The sequence below is a fragment of the Schistocerca serialis genome, chromosome 11 (genome assembly GCF_023864345.2).
Source record: "Schistocerca serialis cubense isolate TAMUIC-IGC-003099 chromosome 11, iqSchSeri2.2, whole genome shotgun sequence".
Lineage (NCBI taxonomy): Eukaryota > Metazoa > Arthropoda > Insecta > Orthoptera > Acrididae > Schistocerca > Schistocerca serialis.
Window position 1 is genome coordinate 156,072,938 of NC_064648.1, and position 20,656 is coordinate 156,093,593.

At 43.9% G+C, this 20,656-nt stretch overlaps 1 protein-coding gene and 1 pseudogene across 1 annotated transcript in view; both read right to left on the minus strand.

Annotated features, from left to right (window-relative positions):
- LOC126426893 (serine/threonine-protein phosphatase 6 regulatory ankyrin repeat subunit C-like) overlaps positions 1 to 20,656 on the minus strand; it is a 114,411-nt gene that overhangs the window by 12,852 nt on the left and 80,903 nt on the right. The window lies entirely within an intron of this gene.
- Positions 19,842 to 19,959, minus strand: LOC126427496 (5S ribosomal RNA; annotated as a pseudogene).

Here is a 20,656-nt window from a genome sequence, read left to right on the forward strand (position 1 = left end):
AATAATAATTTATTATCTATATATATATAATTAAGATTGTATGGAGCCCACAGAGTCCAAGTCCTACTTTCAGTTTACGGAATTTTCCTGTAAAATATGTAAATTAATAAAACCATCACTACCTTACATGACTACAGACACTTTCTGCAGCTGCCACAAATTTCTACCGTCCACCACCCGAAACTGTCTCAAATCCAATAAATCTCTGAAGGGTCTCCTCAGAAACCTAACAAGCTATGCAGTCGTGTTGTACGTAGTGTCAAAGAACCTACTCATTCCTTACCTGATCAGTCCACCTAATTTTCAACATTCGTCTGTAGCACCACATCCCAACTGCTTCGATTCTCTTCTGTTCAGATTTTCCCCACAGTCCATGTTTCATTATCACACGATACAATGCTGTGCTTCTGAGAAATTTCTTCCCCAATTTTAGGTATGTGTTTTATAGTAGTAGACTTCGCTTGGGCAGGAATGCCCCATTTTGCCAATGCTAGTCTGCTTTTGACGTCCTACTCGTTTAGTTTGTCACGGGTTACTTTGCTGCCTAAGTAGCATAATTACCTTCATCTACCTCGTGATCACAAGTCCTCATAAGTTCTTGCTGTTCTCTTTCCTGAACGACACCATTGCAGGAAGATGAACTTCATTGCCGGCGACCTTCCAGATCTCCAGACGTTACACCTTGTGCCTTATCTGTGGGGTTAGGTCTAGACCGCGTTTTTATCCCGCCTATGCTTGACACTCTTTAAAGTCTGCGACATCGCATCGTTGTGAATTCGATAACTAGAGAGCAAGTGCTTTGTGTGTGGCGGGAAATGAGCCAACGTTTTGATATTTGTCGTGTAACAGAGGGTGCTGACGTTGAGTGCATACAAATGTGAACTCTTCGCTTTCCAGAAACGATGGAATTGTGTTTCTATTTTTTGTAGTTTGGAAGCAGTAAATGTCTGAAATGTGTTCCTTCTTTTTGAATAGCCCTATATTTCAAAAGTAATCGCTATAGCTGCTGACAAATTTATCCTACTGCAATACAAGACGGTTAGTGTCTTCATCATCAAAAAATGTTTTCCGCTGCCTATAGACTCGTGGTCTTGCGGTAGCGTTCTCGCTTCCCGCGCACGGGGTCCCGGGTTCGATTCCCGGCGGGGTCGGGGATTTTTCCTGCCTCGAGATGACTGTGTGTTGTGTCTTCTTCATAGTCATCATTCATCCCCATTACGGTCGGAAGAAGGCAGTGGCAAACCACCTCCACTAGGACCTTGCCTAGTACAGCGGTGAGGGTCTCCCGCATCGTCCCCTACGCTCTGTCAAAGAGTATGGGACCTCGTCGTCATCATCATCATCGAGTCATTGAGTCATGACTCTACCAGGGTTGCAACTATTCGAAGCAAATCGACGGCCACCATTGTTCCTCTTCAGGGTTTCAAAAAACACGGAAATCGCACAGGGAGATGGGGACACCATGGAGGATGGTCAGTGCCACCGACAACGATCGTCAGCATCGTCAGAGATGGCCCGACAGCTTGGACACAACACACCAGATATCAATCAGTTTTTGGGCGGCGTAGAATAACGCATGAAGTAGTTTAGGTTTAACCTTCCTAGGTTGGGTTTGGTACGAGGATGATGATTGTTTGGTTGTAGAGAAGTGTTGCAATGCGGGTTTTCCTATCAAAAAGACATCGAATGCGTGTGAATTAGCTGCTTCTGTCCCGAAAAGTACGTGGCAAGTGCTGCACATACTGTCCTGGAATTACCAGAAAACTTTCAGGAGTATGTGACATAAAGGGATTACTGTTCTGTTACATAACAGAGATGCTTTTGAAGTTTTGCACACATTAGATCCATTAGACTTAATGACTCTCGTCAGCCTAAGTGTGAAAGTAAGTTTCTACATCTACATTTATACTCCGCAAGCCACCCAACGGTGTGTGGCGGAGGGCACTAAGTGCCACTGTCATTACCTCCCTTTCCTGTTCCAGTTGCGTATGGTTCGCGGGAAGAACGACTGCCGGAAAGCCTCCGTGCGCGTACGAATATCTCTAATTTTACATTCGTGATCTCTTCGGGAGGTATAAGTAGGGGGAAGCAATATATTCGATACCTAATCCAGAAACGCACCCTCTCGAAACCTGGACAGCAAGCTACACCGCCATGCAGAGCGCCTCTCTTGCAGAGTCTGCCACTCGAGTTTGTTAAACTTCTCCGTAACGCTATCACGCTTACCAAATGACCCTGTAACGAATCTCGCAGCTCTTCTTTGGGTCTCCTCTATCAACCCGACCTGGTACGGATCCCACACTGACGAGCAATACTCGAGTATAGGTCGAACGAGTGTTTTGTAAGCCACCTCCTACATTTTCTAAGGACTCTCCCAATGAATCTCAACCTGGCACGCGCCTTACCAACAATTAATTTTATATGATCATTCCACTTCAAATCGTTCCGTACGCATACTCCCAGATATTTTACAGAAGTAACTGCTACCAGTGTTTGTTCCACTGTCATATAATCATACAATAAAGGATCCTTCTTTCTATGTATTCGCAATACATTACATTTGTCTATGTTAAGGGTCAGTTGCAACTCCCTGCACCAAGTGCCTATCCGCTGCAGATCTTCCTGCATTTCGCTGCAATTTTCTGATGCTGCAACTTGTCTGTATACTACAGCATCATCCGCGAAAAGCCGCATGGAACTTCCGACACTATCTACTAGGTCATTTATATGTTTTGTGAAAAGCAATGGTCCCATAACACTCCCCTGTGGTACGCCAGAGGTTACTTTAACGTCTGCTGACGTCTCTCCATTGAGAACAACATGCTGTGCTCTCTTTTCTAGAAATTCTTCAATCCAGCCATACAGCTGGTCTGATATTCCGTAGGCTCTTACTTTGTTTATCAGGCGACAGTGCGGAACTGTATCGAACGCCTTCCGGAAGCCAAGGAAAATGGCATCTACCTGGGAGCCTGTATCTAATATTTTCTGGGTCTCATGAACAAATAAAGCGAGTTGGGTCTCACACGATCGCTGTTTCCGGAATCCATGTTGATTCCTACATAGTAGATTCTGGGTTTCCAGAAATGACATGATACTCGAGCAAAAAACATGTTCTAAAATTCTACAACAGATCGATGTCAGAGATGTAGGCCTATAGTTTTGCGCATCTGCTCGACGACCCTTCTTGAAGACTGGGACTACCTGTGGTCTTTTCCAATCATTTGGATGGAACCTTCCGTTCCTCTAGAGACTTGCGGTACGCGGCTGTTAGAAGGGGCCAAGTTTTTTCGCGTACTCTGTGCAGAATCGAATTGGTATCCCGTCAGGTCCAGTGGACTTTCCTCTGTTGAGTGATTCCAGTTGCTTTTCTATTGCTTGCACACTTATTTCGATGTCAGCCATTTTTTCGTTCGAGCGAGGATTTAGAGAATGAACTGCAGTGCGGTCTTCCTCTGTGAAACTTGCGGTTTCAGTTAAAAGATTGAGTGCATGGTTCAACTAACATAAAAAATTACTGATTGTTTTCACTTGGAAGGAAAGATTGAATAATTCAGTCAATATGAAAAGTTACAACGGTGTCGAATATTTTCACTCGATCGCTCCCGCTGACTGCATTTACTCTAAGAAAAAAAAAACCGACTAACACGAATTTTTTCATGCGGTTGCTCGCAAAGACTAGTTTCACTCAAAATAACAAGTGACTAATTCAAGCGATATGTATTTCTATTTATTTATTTATTCTATTTATTCGTATGGTTCACGTGCAGTTTAAAATCACAGGTATATGACATTACTATGGTCTTGCTGTGCTGGTACTGCGAACGACTGAAAGCAAGGGGATACTACAGCCGTAATTTTTCCCGAGGGCGTGCAGCTTTTTTTTTTGTCATCAGTCTACCGACTGGTTTGATGCGGCCCGCGCCACGAATTCCTTTCCTGTGCTAACCTCTTCATCTCAGAGTAGCACTTGCAACCTACGTCCTCAATTATTTGCTTGACGTATTTCAATCTCCCTCTACGGTTTTTGCCCTCTACAGCTCCCTCCAGTACCATGGAAGTCATTCCCTCATGTCTTAGCAGATGTCCTATCATCCTGTCCCTTCTCCTTATCAGTGTTTTCCACATATTCCTTTCCTCTCCGATTCTGCGTAAAACCTCCTCATTCCTTACTTTATCAGTCCACCTAATTTTCAACATTCGTCTATAGCACCATATCTCCAATGCTTCGATTCTCTTCTGTTCCGGTTTTCCCACAGTCCATGTTTCACTACCATACAATGCTGTACTCCAGACGTACATCCTCAGAAATTTCTTCCTCAAGTTAAGGCCGGTATTTGATATTAGTAGACTTCTCTTGGCCAGAAATCCCTTTTTTGCCATAGCGAGTCTGCTTTTGATATCCTCCTTGCTCCGTCCGTCATTGGTTATTTTACTGCCCAGGTAGCAGAATTCCTTAACTTCTTTGACTTCGTGACCACCAATCCTGATGTTAAGTTTCTCGCTGTTCTCATTTCTACTACTTCTCATTACCTTCGTCTTTCTCCGATTTACTCTCAAACCATACTGTGTACTCATTAGACTGTTCATTCCGTTCAGCAGATCATTTAATTCTTCTTCACTTTCACTCAGGATAGCAATGTCATCAGCGAATCGTATCATTGATATCCTTTCACCTTGTATTTTAATTCCACTCCTGAACCTTTCTTTTATTTCCATCATTGCTTCCTTGATGTACAGATTGAAGAGTAGGGGCGAAAGGCTACAGCCTTGTCTTACACCCTTCTTAATACGAGCACTTCGTTCTTGATCGTCCACTCTTATTATTCCCTCTTGGTTGTACATATTGTATATGACCCGTCTCTCCCTATAGCTTACCCCTACTATTTTCAGAATCTCGAACAGCTTGCACCATTTTATATTGTCGAACGCTTTTACCAGGTCGACAAATCCTATGAAAGTGTCTTGATTTTTCTTTAGCTTTGCTTCCATTATTAGCCGTAACGTCAGAATTGCCTCTCTCGTCCCTTTACTTTTCCTAAAGCCAAACTGATCGTCACCTAGCGCATTCTCAATTTTCTTTTCCATTCTTCTGTATATTATTCTTGTAAGCAACTTCGATGCATGAGCTGTTAAGCTGATTGTGCGATAATTGTCGCACTTGTCAGCTCTTGCCGTCTTCGGAATTGTGTGGATGACGCTTTTCCGAAAGTCAGATGGTATATCGCCAGACTCATATTCTACACACCAACGTGAATAGTCGTTTTGTTGCCACTTCCCCCAATGATTTTAGAAATTCTGATGGAATTTTATCTATCCCTTCTGCCTTATTTGACCGTAAGTCCTCCAAAGCTCTTTTAAATTCCGATTCTAATACTGGATCCTCTATCTCTTCTAAATCGACTCCTGTTTCTTCTTCTATCACATCAGACAAATCTTCACCCTCATAGAGGCTTTCAATGTATTCTTTCCACCTATCTGATCTCTCCTCTGCATTTAATAGTGGAATTCCCGTTGCACTCTTAATGTTACCACCGTTGCTTTTAATATCACCTAAGGTTGTTTTGACTTTCCTTTATGCTGAGTCTGTCCTTCCGACAATCATATCTTCTTCGATGTCTTCACATTTTTCCTGCAGCCATTTCGTCTTAGCTTCCCTGCACTTCCTATTTATTTCATTCCTCAGCGACTTGTATTTCTGTATTCCTGATTTTCCCGAAACTTGTTTGTACTTCCTCCTTTCATGTATCAACTGAAGTATTTCTTCTGTTACCCATGGTTTCTTCGCAGCTACCTTCTTTGTACCTATGTTTTCCTTCCCAACTTCTGTGATGGCCCTTTTTTAGAGATGTCCATCCCTCTTCAACTGTAATGCCTACTGCGCTATTTCTTATTGCTCTATCTATAGCGTTAGAGAACTTCAAACGTATCTCGTCATTCCTTAGTACTTCCGTATCCCACTTCTTTGCGTATTAATTCTTCCTGACTAATGTCTTTAACTTCAGCCTACTCTTCATCACTACTATATTGTGATCTGAGTCTATATCTGCTCCTGGGTACGCCTTACAATCCAGTATCTGATTTCGGAATCTCTGTATGACCATAATGTATGAAGTATACCTGCTCCTCTTGTGATTCTTGAACAGGGTATTCGTTATTACTAGTTGAAACTTGTTACAGAACTCAATTAGTCTTTCTCCTCTTTCATTCCTTGTCCCAAGCCCATATTCTCCTGTAACCTTTTCTTCTACTCCTTCCCCTACAACTGCATTCCAGTCGCCCATGACTATTAGATTTTCGTCCCCCTTTACATACTGCATTACCCTTTCAATATCCTCATACACTTTCTCTATCTGTTCATCTTCAGCTTGCGACGTCGGCATGTATACCTGAACTATCATTGTCGGTGTTGGTCTGCTGTCGATTCTGATTAGAACAACCCGGTCACTGAACTGTTCACAGTAACACACCCTCTGCACTACCTTCCTACTCATAACGAATCCTACACCTGTTATACCATTTTCTGCTGCTCTTGATATTACCAGATACTTATCTGACCAGAAATCCTTGTCTTCCTTCCACTTCACTTCACTGACCCCTACTATATCTAGATTGAGCCTTTGCATTTCCCTTTTCAGATTTTCTAGTTCCCCTACCACGTTCAAGCTTCTGACATTCCACGCCCCGACTCGTAGAACGCTATCCTTTCGTTGATTATTCAATCTTTTTCTCATGGTAACCTCCCCCTTGGCAGTCCCCTCCCGGAGATCCGAATGGGGGACTATTCCGGAATCTTTTGCCAATGGAGAGATCATCATGACGCTTCTTCAATTACAGGCCACATGTCCTGTGGATACAAGTTACGTGTCTTTAATGCAGTGGTTTCCATTGCCTTCTGCATGCTCATGTCGTTGATCATTGCTGATTCTTCCGCCTTTAGGGGCAATTTCCCACCCCCAGGACAAGAGAGTGCCCTGAACCTCTATCCGCTCCTCCGACCTCTTTTTACAAGGCCGTTGGCCTTCTTATGCCGGAAGTCTTCGGCCGCCAATGCTGATTATTTATCAAAATTTAGGCAGTGGCGGGGATCGAACCCGGGATCGAAGACGTTTTGATTATGAATCAAAGACGCTACCCCTAGACCACGGGAATAGAAGCTTTCGAAATGTGGTGCTACAGAAGAATGCAGAAGATTAGATGGGTAGGTCACATAACTAATGAGGAAGTATTGAATAGAATTGGAGAGAAGAGAATCTGTGCCACAACTTGACTAGAAGAAGGGATCAGTTGGTAGGGCATATTCTGAGGCATCAAGGGATCACCAATTTAGTATTGTAGGGCAGCGTGGAGGGCAAAAATCGTAGATGGACACCAAGAGATGAATACACTAAACAGATTCAGAAGGATGTAGGTTGCAGTAGGTCCTGGGAGATGAAGAAGCTTGCACAGGATAGAGTAGCATGGAGAGCTGCATCAAACCAGTCTCTGGACTGAAGACCACAACAACAATATATAGAGGGTGATTCATGAAGATATGCAAATATTTTAATAAGGTATTCCACAGGTAAAACTAAAGAAAAAAGTTCGTATAAACATAGGTCCACAAATACTTAGTTATGGAGTAAGTCTAATAAATAATTTTGCTTGAACTTTAGCAACTTCACTAATACGAGTGTCACTCCAAAAGAAATGCACACTGTTTCTGTAAAAATAGAGTTATCATTCTGCATGTGTGAATGTTTTACAGTTTACAGATACATCCTTCCCGCTTGTTTTCAAACTTAGTTCAACCTGTTCCCGTGAGTGGCGCCGTCACAGCATGTCTTCAAGATGGCTGCTACACTTGACGTTCGTGAGAAGCAACGTGCTGTCCTAGAATGCCTGTGCTGTGGAAACGAGACACTGGGAAACATCCACAAGAGGTTGAAAAAGGTGTACGGAGATGCTGCTGTCGATCGCAGTACAGTTAGTCGGTGGGCAAGCAGGTTACGTGATGAAAGCGGGCAGGGCAATGTTGAGGATTGTCCTCGCAGCGGCAGGCCTCGTACTGCACACACTCCAGACAATGTGCAGAGAGTTGACGAAGTGGTGAGTGCTGACAGACGCATCACAGTGAACGAATTGTCACGCTACGTTGGGGTAGGGGAAGGAAGTGTTTGCAGAATACTGAAAGTGTTGGCGTTAAAAAAGGTTTGCGCCAGGTGGGTTCCCAGGATGTTGACAGTGGCTCACAAAGAAACGAGAAAAACGGTATGCAGTGAACTTTTGGAACAGTACGAGAATGGTGGAGATGAATTTCTTGGAAGAATTGTGACAGGTGATGAAACATGGTTCCATCATTTTTCACCAGAGACGAAGAGAAAATCAATGGAGTGGCATCATGCAAACTGACCAAAGACAAAAAAAAAAAAAAAAAAAAAAAAAAAAAAAAAAAAAAAAAAAAAAAAAAAAAATTCAAAACCACACCTTCTGCTGGAAAAGTTATGGCTACGGTGTTTTGTGTTGTGGACATCGTGCCAAGTGGAACCACCATAAATTCTGATGCATATGTGACGACACCGAACAAACTTCGAGCTCGACTGAGTCGTGTTTGACTACATCGGCAAAAGCAGAATGTTTTGCTGTTGCACGACAATGCACGGCCACATGTCAGTCAAAAAACCGTGGAAGCGATCACAAAACTCGGATGGACAACACTGAAATACCTACTTTAGAGTCCTGGCCTGGCTCAATGTGACTATCATGTCTTTGGGAAACTGAAAGACTCTCTTCGTGGAACAAGGTTTGAAGATGACGACTCCCTTGTGCATGCTGCCAAACAGTGGCTCCAACAGGTTGGTCCAGAATTTTACCGTGCGGGTATACAGGCGATGGTTCCAAGATGGCTTAAGGCAGTTGAGAGGGATGGAAATTATGTGGAGAAATGAAAATATTGTTCCTAAAGGGTGTATCTACACACTGTAAAACGTTGAAACATGTAGAATAAAAGATAGATTAAAAAAAAAATAGTGTGCATTTCTTTTAGAGTGACCCTCGTATGCAGGCAACGCAAAACTGTATGAGGTTAAAGTGGAGCACGAATTCCATTTATTTTGTTGTTATTGACCTGGTGAATCTAATAAATGTCCCAGATGTGTTTCTCCAGTAGTTTTCCTGAACATCTAGAGAAGCAAAGAAGCAATTACGTAAAATTTTTAATTTGTTAACTACTTGGCCCATTTTTTTTAATTCCACGCAACTGCACATTGTTTTCAACAGAAGTTCTAGAGAATTTTATTTTAGAAAAAGTATGGTAGTAATTATTACTGAAGCTGCATGAATGTGTCAGATAATCTGCTTTGTTTTCTCAAGTTAACATGAATTCCCGTGTGCTATGGTATTAATAAAAGCAGATTGCCAGAGGAGAAGGTTGGTGATTGAAATTTATTTTTATTATTACTTCTACATTTGTGACTTGCACAATGCGTAATGCTCCACTAATCAGGATGATACTGATACTAGAAACATGGAAAACAATAGTTATCGCGACATACGGCAGATGTAATGAATGAATTTTTGCTTGTCCACGAATGTTAACACTGTGTGTGTTGCCAAACAAATTTTCTTTACAATCATGTACGATTTTCGGTAGTCATATATCAGTTACGGCATAAGGTCAAGCTCCAGCACTCCAGTCGGAAATGAGATTGCAGAGAGGACTGTGAAGAAGACGTCGGCCAACTGCACGCTGTCCGACCCCTTTCCAGGACGACAACGCGCGGCAGCGACCTGTATGCGAAGAGGACATAAGCGGACTTGTCGCGGCCCAGTTCTACAAAAGCTTCAGGAATGGAGACCTGGGTATAAGCGTTGATAGTATTATTTTGCTTACATTAGAATTGTATACAGCGTGGTCCATTGATAGTGACCGGGTCAAATATCTCACGAAATAAGCATCAAACGAAGAAACTACAATGAACGAAACTTGTCTAGCTTGAAGGGGGAAAGCAGATGGCGCTGTGGTTTGCCCGCTAGATGGCGCTGCCATAGGTCAAACGGATATCAACTGCGTTTTTTAAAATAGGAACCGCCATTTCTACTACATATTCGTATAGTACGTAAAGAAATATGAATGTTTCAATTGGACCACTTTTGTCGCTTTGTGGTAGATGGCGCTGTAATAGTCACAAACATATCGCTCACAATTTTAAACAAACAGTTGGAAACAGGTAGGTTTTTTAAATTAAAATACAGAACGTAGGTACGTTTGAACATTTTATTTCGATGATACATGTACCTTTGTGAACTTTTTTCAGAGAACGCATGCTGTTACAGCCTGATTACCTGTAAATACCACATTAATGCAATAAGTGCTCAAAATGATGTCCGTCAACCTCAATGTATTTCGCAATACGTGTAACGACATTCCTCTCGAGTAGTTCGCCTCCCGTAATATTCGCACATGGATTGACAATGCGCTTACGCATGTTGTCAGGCGTTGTCGGTGGATCACGATAGCAAATATCCTCAACTTTCCCCACAGAAAGAAATCAGGGGACGTCAGATCCGCTTAACGTGAGGGCCGTGGTATGGTGCTTCGACGACCAACCCACCTGTCATGAAATACGCTATTCAGTACCGCTTCAACCGCACGCGAGCTATGTGCCGGACATCCATCATGTTGGAAGTACATCGCCATTCTGTCATGCAGTGAAACATCTTGTAGTAACATCGGTAGAACATTACGTAGGAAATCAGCATACATTGCACCATTTAGATTGCCATCGATAAAATGGGGGCCAATTATCCTTTCTCCCATAATGCTGCACCATACATTAACCCGCCAAGGTCGCTCATGTTCCACTCGTCGCAGCCATTTTCCGTTGCCCAGTAGTGCATATTATGCCGGTTTACGTTACCGTTGTTGGTGAATGACGCTTCGTCGCTAAATAGAACGTGTGCAAAAAATCTGTCATCGTCCCGTAATTCCTCTTGTACCCAGTGGCAGAACTGTACACGACGTTCGAAGTCGTCGCCATGCAATTCCTGGTGCATAGAAATACGATGTTGATGTAGCATTCTCAACACCGACGTTTCTGAGATTCCCGATTACCGCGCAATTTGTCTGCTACTGATGTCCGGATTAGCCGCGACAGCAGCTAAAACACCTACTTGGGCATCATCATTTGTTGCAGGTCGTGGTTGACGTTTCACATGTGGCCGAATACTTGCTGTTTCCTTACGTAACGTAACTATCCGGACACTTGGATGATGTCGTCCAGGATACCGAGCAGCATACATAGCACACGCCCGTTGGGCATTTTGATCACAATAGCCATACATCAACACGATATCGACCTTTTCCGCAATTGGTAAACGGTCCATTTTAACACGGGTAATGTATCACGAAGCAAATACCGTCCGCACTGGCAGAATGTTACGTGATACCACGTACTCATACGTTTGTGACTATTACAGCGCCTTTTGTCACAAAGCGAAAAAAGTGGTCCAACTAAAACATTGGTATTTCTTTACTTACTACACGAATATGTAATAAAAAATGGGGGTTTCAATTTAAAAAAACGCAGTTGATATCCGCTTGACCTATGGCAGCGCCATCTAGCGGGACAACCATAGTGCCATTTGGTTTTCCCTTTCAAAATGGACAAGTTTCGTTCTTTGCAGTTTTTTCGTTCGACGCTTATTTGGTCAGATATTTGGGCCGGTAACTATCAATGGACCACCCTGTATACTGAGGAACTTGCTTTTTGTTTACGTCGTCCTTTGCTTGCGACCCATCTATTGCATTTCTCACAAAGTAGTATCATTTACTTTTCGTAATAAAACTCATTAATACGATTTGCTTGAATTGTTGTTCAGCGATCCGAGAAAGCAGTTTTACTATACATCCCATATTCGGCGACTAGGCAGGGTTCAACATCTACATCTACATCTACATGATTACTCTGCAATTCACATTTAAGTGCTCGACAGAGGGTTCGTCCAACTACAATCATACTATCTCTGTACCATTCCACTCCCGAACAGCGCGCGGGAAAAACGAACACCTAAACCTTTCTGTTCGAGCTCTGATTTCTCTCATTTTATTTTGATGATCATTCCTACCTATGTAGGTTGGGCTCAACAAAATATTTTCGCATTCGGAAGAGAAAGTTGGTGACTGAAATTTCGTAAATAGATCTCGCCGCGACGAAAAACGTCTTTGCTGTAATGACTTCCATCCCAATTCGCGTATCATATCTGCCACACTCTCTCCCCTACTACGTGATAATACAAAACGAGCTGCCCTTTTTTGCACCCTTTCGATGTCCTCCGTCAATCCCACCTGGTAAGGATCCCACACCGCGCAGCAATATTCTAACAGAGGACGAATGAGTGTTACTGGTGGATTTGGAAGAAACGGTATTGAGCCCAGCTACAACGACCTTGTGATCACTAATCCCTGTATCAGTCATGACGCCCTCTATCAGCTCTGGATTGTTTGTGGCTAAGAGGTCAAGCGTGTTTTCGCAAGCATTTACAATTCGCGTGGGTTCGTGGACTAGCTGCTCGAAATAATTTTCGGAGAAAGCATTTAGGACAATCTCGGAAGATGTTTTCTGCCTACCACCGGTTTTGAACAAGTATTTTTGCCAACATATCGAGGGGAGGTTGAAGTCCCCACCAACTATAGCCGTATGAGTGGGGTATTTATTTGTTACAAGACTCAAATTCTCTGAACTGTTCCGCAACTGTATCATCGGAGTCTGGGGGTCGGTAGAAGGAGCCAATTATTAGCTTACAAGGGGAGGCCGCCAATTGTGAAATTCAGATTCGGTTCATACTGCGCATAATAAAAGCTCATGGCCAGAGGTGTAATGTGGCGAAGCACCAAGATGCACTTCTCAGCCGTTGTCGAGAAAATCGACAGTTAAAAGAAACCGTTGCGGTGAAATACTCTCTACGAATAACAGTTTCCTACAGCGTCGTGGCGTAGCGGTAAGCGCTCGGGTTCGTAATCCGAAAGTCGCCGGATCAAATCTCGCGCCATGCAATTTTTTTATTATAAGTTTTTTGTAATTCAAATATTACAAAAAACTAATAATAAAAATTCATGGCGCGAGATTCGATCCGGCGACCTTCGGAAAAAATATATATATATATATATATATATAACTATTAATGAATTGCTTATGCATGTTGGTGAAGGCGGATCGCTCTCCAATTGTACCGCCTCCATGTTTTCGACGATGTTGTAAGTTGCGCTAGGGATCGCATCTACCTTCTTTCGAAGTTAGCAGGCAACTACGCTGTTATGCGGCGGCTCGTTTCGGCCCATTCAACGTCTGTTCTTCAAGCGTAACGAGCGAGTAACGGAGTTTATATTTCATACCTGCCACAGCAAATTTGTGTTCGTGGGGTCTCTTCTAATTCGAACGTTTGACTTACGCTATACGTATTCGTTTCGGAATATCGTTTCTACGTCTTCCGTTAACTATACTTGGTTAACATTATGAAGACAATAACATTTGTGAAATACAACTTTGTTTGCGGAAAACATAATGATGTTCGAAGTCGCCAGTTTTTCCACGACAAACGACTTTCAACAACTTATTATATGCATAATTGTTGCAACTGATTGCCGGGAATTATATATATACACACATTAGAATTACAAAAAACAAACACTAAAAAAAAAGGGTAGATGGCGCGAGATTCGATCCGGCGACCTTCGGATTACGAACCCGAGCGCTTACCGCTGCGCCACGACGCCGCAGAGACTTACTAATCGTAGAGAGTACTTCACCGCAACGGTTTCTTGTAACTGTCGATTTTCTCGACAACGGCTGAGAAGTGCGTCTTGGTGCTTTGCCACATTACACCTCTGGCCATGAGCTTTTATTATGCGCAGTATCCTCTTGTTAGTTCGGCTGTTAATTATAACCTCCACCCACACCACTTCGCACGGAGTATCTGCTTCGACTTCACTACAAGATAAACCACTACTGACAGACACGAACACTCCACCACCAATTCTGCCTAATCTATCTTTCCTGAACACCGTCTGAGACTTCGTAAAAATTTCTGCACAACTTATTTCAGGCTTTACTTTACGACTAGGCAGGAGCGAGCCGACAATATCGAAGCACATCGCCGAATATTGGCGCAGGTAACTCACTTAAAGAAGTTCGATCCGGAGACCTCGAGCTTATGAGACTAAAGCCGTCGGCACACGGGACGAACTGGTCAACTTTGACATCGCGCTCTACGACTTCCTGCTCTTTCTCATCGAGAAGCCATTTCGTTACGTGAAACAAGGTAAGGTCTGCGATATTTCGGCAACGTGCTACGTACAGTAGAGTCTATAGGAAGCAAGAAGGCTCCCTCCGTCACAAGCAGAAAGCAAGAGTAGTGTTCAACGGTAGACCATATTCCATGGGTTTCATTTTATACGTTGCACCGTATGAATAGATGTAGTCTGTTCGTCGAATGTCTGGACAACGAATCGTTATTAGTACGATTTGTTGTAAAAAGAAATGACGGGAAACATACTGGTGGTTTGACAATTTCCGTATTTAGTTATTTTCGAGTTATAATTGTGTGCAATGAATAAAAGCTCTTTAAGCCAACGAGCCATGTAAGGTTCATGGAAACGTGTCGTGCATATTCCAATTTGTTGTAGAATCAAATGTAATTAACATTTCAGCGATTAAAGTACAGAAAGTGACAAGGCTAGCAAGCGAGTTGCAGCATGGAGAAGTTAGTCGAGGTGGCGCCAAATGGGACCGAGAACAGATCTGGTGAATGCTTGCGTCCCACTGTCTCTAAATTTTATATTTTCACCTTCGCGTTTGCTAAATGGTTATGTGAGTTTATTATGAAGTTAATGGAAATACATAGTATAGTTTTTGTAATACAGGGTGAACCGTGATTTATTTTCAAAGAATATTCTTAAGAATATATTTAATTTACTAGTGATTCATCAAGAACATTAACACATTTAATCACGCTATGTAAGCATGGAAGTAGTTGCCACGGAGTAACTGACGAAATCATAAGCAAATTCCTTTTAACAAATGGGAATTTTATTCACTTTAATAATGCCTAAAAGCGTTTTTTAAAAGAAACAGATTTAAAATTATAATCAGAAAGCACCCTCTAAATATCAAAGTTACAATTTATTCAGAGACAGAAAGAAACAAGTTTTGACTGTATGAGCTTTCGGGCAGAGAACCTTGCCGCTCCCTTTTGACATGACCGTAGTTACGACCGCTCACAACAACCTCTGAAAGACTACACTGGTGCAAATTTGCAACACACTACATAACTTTAAACTAAGAGTTTTAACAATTTACACAAGCACACAAACTATGCACCCCCCCGTAGGAGGGATGGAAATGGTACAAAACACAAACTATTAAAATATTAACCTTGCCACCGAAAGTGCAACTTTATTTTAACTTCTAAGAAAAGTCTTAAGGTGAAAGGGTGGGAACTTTATATACTAAAATCATCATTTAAATAAAAGCCCATGAAATGCAATCTTACATAAAATTGCACAAGGTTGGCCAAACAATAGTTAAGATGCTCTACAGTACACAGACACCGCCCCTGAAGATCATAGGCAATAATATCGAAGTTTCCAAAGATCAAAACATATTTCAGGTATTAGGCCGTTACACTCCACGCAATAAATTCGTTAACCCACCAAAGCCGACAAACATGACAGAGGCAGCCAATAACGTATGGCAGATTGACAGGGCGATTACCGAACAACCCGAACCGCAGGTTGCTCTTACCCGCCCTTACTCCACAAGGGAAAAACGGACCATCCAATTTATAAACACCCACCTTCCCGTGGGTGGACAAACGGAGAAGAATGGTGGGACGACCCCAAAGCAAAACGGCTGGTGAACTTGCCAAGGAAACAAATAGAATTTAACATGAGTAAATCAACGTATCACTTCTAATAAACTGCGATTTCTGGCGAAGACCTGGCGCAGCACCCCCCAAATCGCTCTCCCGAACCGTCCGCTGCCAGCCGCTTCAACGGACGCAGGAAGGCGCGCCGATCTCCCGTCTCACGGCGTCGCAGCTCGCACCGACCAGACCGATGTCGTGGGTTGACTCCTGTTGCTCTCATGTGAACCGCGAAGCCACTACCCCTCGCTATACGGCGCGGCCCACTGGAATCACGTGGCGACCTCACGTGCGCCGACGCTCAAGGCGGACCAGTAGTCACCTCGTGTCTCAGTGCGCGACCGACCAACCGATCGATCCAACCGCCAATGACCGTTGCCTGAGCAAACTCGAGCAGACTGGCGGCCTAACGCGCAGACTCAGATGCAGGAACTCAGCCCCGACCGGGCGACCACTCGCTGAGTTCTCTTACTGGCGGAGTCAAAAGACTCTCATTTTGCCGGCTTTAAAGGTTGATCCGAACGACAGACATACTAGCACTCCGGACAACATAGACAGACAAGCTGGGGACGAGAGAGTGACCCAGACTCACTGATTGGCGAGCTCATGGCGCCCCTTAAATGCACGTGAACAGGCAACCTCTCCCCTTTCCCACCAGAGGGAGACACCAAAGCTGCGACTGCCACAGCGGCGCCACCGCCAGAAACGGAGGGCGACTGCTTCACACTACGCGCTGCGGCGCGCTCTTCAAAACAGCAGTTTTTACCACGGCTCACAGGGTGTATGGAAATGGAAACGAGCGTTTGGCGTCAATGGCCTGCGCGCCGGATGGGGATGAAATGATGAAGACAACACAACACACAGTCCCTGAGCGGAGAAAATCCCGACACAGACGGGAATCGAACCCGGGCCCGTAGGACGGCAATCCGTCACGCTAACTACTCAGCTACTGGGGTGGACACAGGGTGTGTCAAAAAGAATCATGCGATCAAACAACAAAAAAATCATAACTATCACGTTATTTGAGATATTTACGTGAACAGTGTACTGTTCCCGGAAGGTGCAAACTTTCGAGTTTTATATGGTTCTCGCTAGGTACCAGCAGTATGCACCCACTTCAAGCCTAGTAAAAATGATGGCGGGACAACAGAAAGCGTTTTGTGTTTTACGTTTTGCGCGTGCGGGTCAGTAATAACTGTTCACCGTGACTATCGTACTAGGTGTGGTGTGGATCCTCCTACAGAACAAAGCATCAGACAATGGCATGAACAATTCGGACAAATACACTACTGGCCATTAAATTTGCTTCACCACAAAGATGACGTGCTACAGACGCAAAATTTAACCGACAGGAACAAGATGCTGTGATATGCAAATGATTAGCTTTTCAGAGCATTCACACAAGGTTGCCGCCGGTGGCGACACCTACAACGTCCTGACATGAGGAAAGTTTCCAACCGATTTCTCATACACAAACAGCAGTTGACCGGCGTTGCCAGGTGAAACGTTATTGTGATGCCTCGTGTAAGGAGGAGAAATGCGTACCATCACGTTTCCGACTTGAATAAAGGTCGGATTGTAGCCTATCGCGATTGCGGTTTATCGTATCGCGACACTGCTGCTCGCGTTGGTCGAGATCCAATGACTGTTAGCAGAATATGGAATCGGTGGGTTCGGGAGGGTAATACGGAACGCCGTGCTGGATGCCAACGGCCTCGTATCACTAGCAGTCAAGATGAAAGGCATCTTATCAGCATGGCTGTAGCGAATCGTGCAGCCACGTCTCGATCCCTGAGTCAACAGATGGGGACGTTTGCAAGACGACAACCATCTGCACGAACAGTTCGACGACGTTTGCAGCAGCACGGACTATCAGGTCGGAGACCGTGGCTGCGGTTACCCGTGACGCTGCGTCACAGACAGGAGCACCTGCGATGGTGTACTCGACGACGAACCTGGGTGCACGAATGGCAAAACGTCATTTTTTTGGATGAATCCAGGATCTGTTTACAACATCATGATGGTCGCATACGTGTTTGGCGACATCGCGGTGAACGCACATTCGTCATCGCCATACTGGCGTATCACCCGGCGTGATGGTATGGGGTGCCATTGGTTACACGTCTCTGTCACCTCTTGTTCGCATTGACGGCACTTTGAACAGTGGACTTTAAATTTCATATGTGTTACGACCCGTGGCTCTACCCTTCATTGGATCCCTGCGCAACCCTGCATTTCAGCAGGATAATGCACGACCGCATGTTGCAGGTCCTGTAAGGGCCTTTCTGGATACAGAAAATGTTCGACTGCTGCCCTGGCCAGCACATTCTCCAGATCTCTCACCAACTGATAACGGCTGGTCAATGGTGGCTGAGCAACTGGCTCGTCACAATACGCCAGTCACTACTCTCGATGATCTGTGGTATCGTGTTGAAGCTGCATGGGCATGGGTACTTGTACACGTCATCCAAGCTCTGTTTGACTCAATGCCCAGGCGTATCAAGGCCGTTATTACGGCCAGAGGTGGTTGTTCTGGGTACCGATTTCTCAGGATCTATGCACCCAAATTGCCTGGAAATGTACTCACATGTCAATTCTAGTATAATATATTTGTGTAATGAAAACCCGTTTATCATCTGCATCTTCTTGGTGCAGCAATTTTAATGGTCAGTAGTGCAGGTTGTCTGTGTAAAGGCAAATCGCCGGGCCGTCTCCAAGGGTCTGACACAGACGTATAATGCATCTACACAAGGAGACCGCAGAAATCAGTTCTCCGTGCAGCTCGACAGTTCAACATGCGCCCGATGTCCGTCTGGCGTGTGTTGTGTCGGCGTTTAACACACGAAACCATACCAAATTCAGATACTTGAAGCTCTTTGTGAAGGTGAGAAACAACAACGTGTGAAGTTCTATAATTTCGTTCTCGGCAAGAAGGAGCACAACAGTTTTCTTACACGCTTAGTGTGTAGTGAGGAGGTAACATTCCATTTAAATGGAAAGGTGAACCATCATAATGTGAGACTATGGGGTATGGAACAACCACATGAAGTTGTACAACATGTGAGGGACTCTCCAAAATGTGTTTTGTGCAGTTTCACAGGAAAAGTTGTATGGTCCATTTTTCTTTGACGAGAACATTGTTACAGGAAGCACATAGCCCCATATGCTTGAGAACTTTCTTTTCGAACAGCGACTTCATTTAACAACAGGATGTACATAGCCGTACTGGCGTCTGGAAGTGCGGGAATTTTTAAGTCTAAGGATTACTGAACGATAGATCGGTCGCGCTGGACCAAATGATTCAGCCTTACAGTACTGGCCTCCAAATCACCAGATTTGACTGTATGTCATTATTTCTTGTGCGGGTTTATAAAAGACTGTTTATGCGCTTCCTTTGATAGGTGTCAAGTATAATTTTGGTGTCTGAATCGATTATGAGCGAGCAGTAACGTTGTAAAGTTGTATCGCAGAAGTTAGGTTAGTATCTCCGATGTTCGCGAGGGCGCAGTGGGCCAGACAATGTTAAGCTGTGTTAGAGAGAGGAAGCAATGGCAATGTCATGTTTCAAATGTAAAGTATCAATTTATCAAATTGTTCCATGAACAGGATCATATCAAGATTGTAACGGAAACTGATTTGTAAAGAAGGAGGTCTAATGGAAGGTCAGAGGTAAATCTTATAACGATGTTACTTTTCTCACTAGTTCTGCGTCATCGAACTAACTCTGTTTTTATACTGAGAGTTGCTTGATTTGAGAGATAAAAAAACCGTCTACAGGCCACGAGTGGCCCATCGGGACCATCCGACCGCCGTGTCATCCTCAGTGAGGATGCAGATAGGAGGGGCATGGCGTCAGTACACCGCTCTCCCGGTCGTCATGGTGGTATCCTTGACCGAAGCCGCCACTATTTGGTCGAGTAGCTCCTCAATTGGCATCACGAGGCTGGCAACAGCGCATGGCGGCCTGGATGGTCACCCATCCAAGTACCGACCACGCCCGACAGCGCTTAACGTCGGTGATCTCACGGGAACCGGTGTAGCCACTGCGGCAAGGCCGTTGCCTGATTTGAGAGATAGAAAAGTGTATTGTTTGAATGTTAAGACGTTCATTAAATTTAAAATCAGCCTTAAGCACTTTTTCTCAGTATACAAAAACAAACTTAGTGTTGTCATTTAAGCGCATATTTCATTTTTTTACCAAACTTTCGCTTACAATTTTTGATGGATCATGGAACCAAGTGCGTTCAGAAAATTAGTTCGATTTGCAACTAACAGAGAACTCATTGTACCTCTCAAGTGTGTGTAGATACAGTAATTTACAGCTTTATCATTGCAGCGTGCAAGACAGCAGTACTACGCAGAATAGAGGTAAGCACAAAATATTTTATTTTTTCTATTTTTTTCAATCACGGCCAACTTGTGTCATTCGGAGGCAGTTTTTGTGATCGGTTTTGCAAAACCAATTACTGTATGTTTCATGTCAAAGTTCATTCTTCAGGTGGTTTATACTGTTGAAAATTGTTCCAGTCAGATTGCTAACTTTTACAGTACGAAAGATTTCCCTTTTCCTTACGACGCCTTTACGTAGGGCACGGCCTGTCAATACGAATCAAATCTGTGAGGGGAAGTTGGTACGGTCCCACTGTGCGGCAGCTTTCACAGTGACTGCCGGAGCATACTTGGGGCAGAAGGTCGCTCCACGCTACTCCACGTGTGTATCTCCCAATCCCCCCCCCACCCCCTTCCCACATTGCGTCAG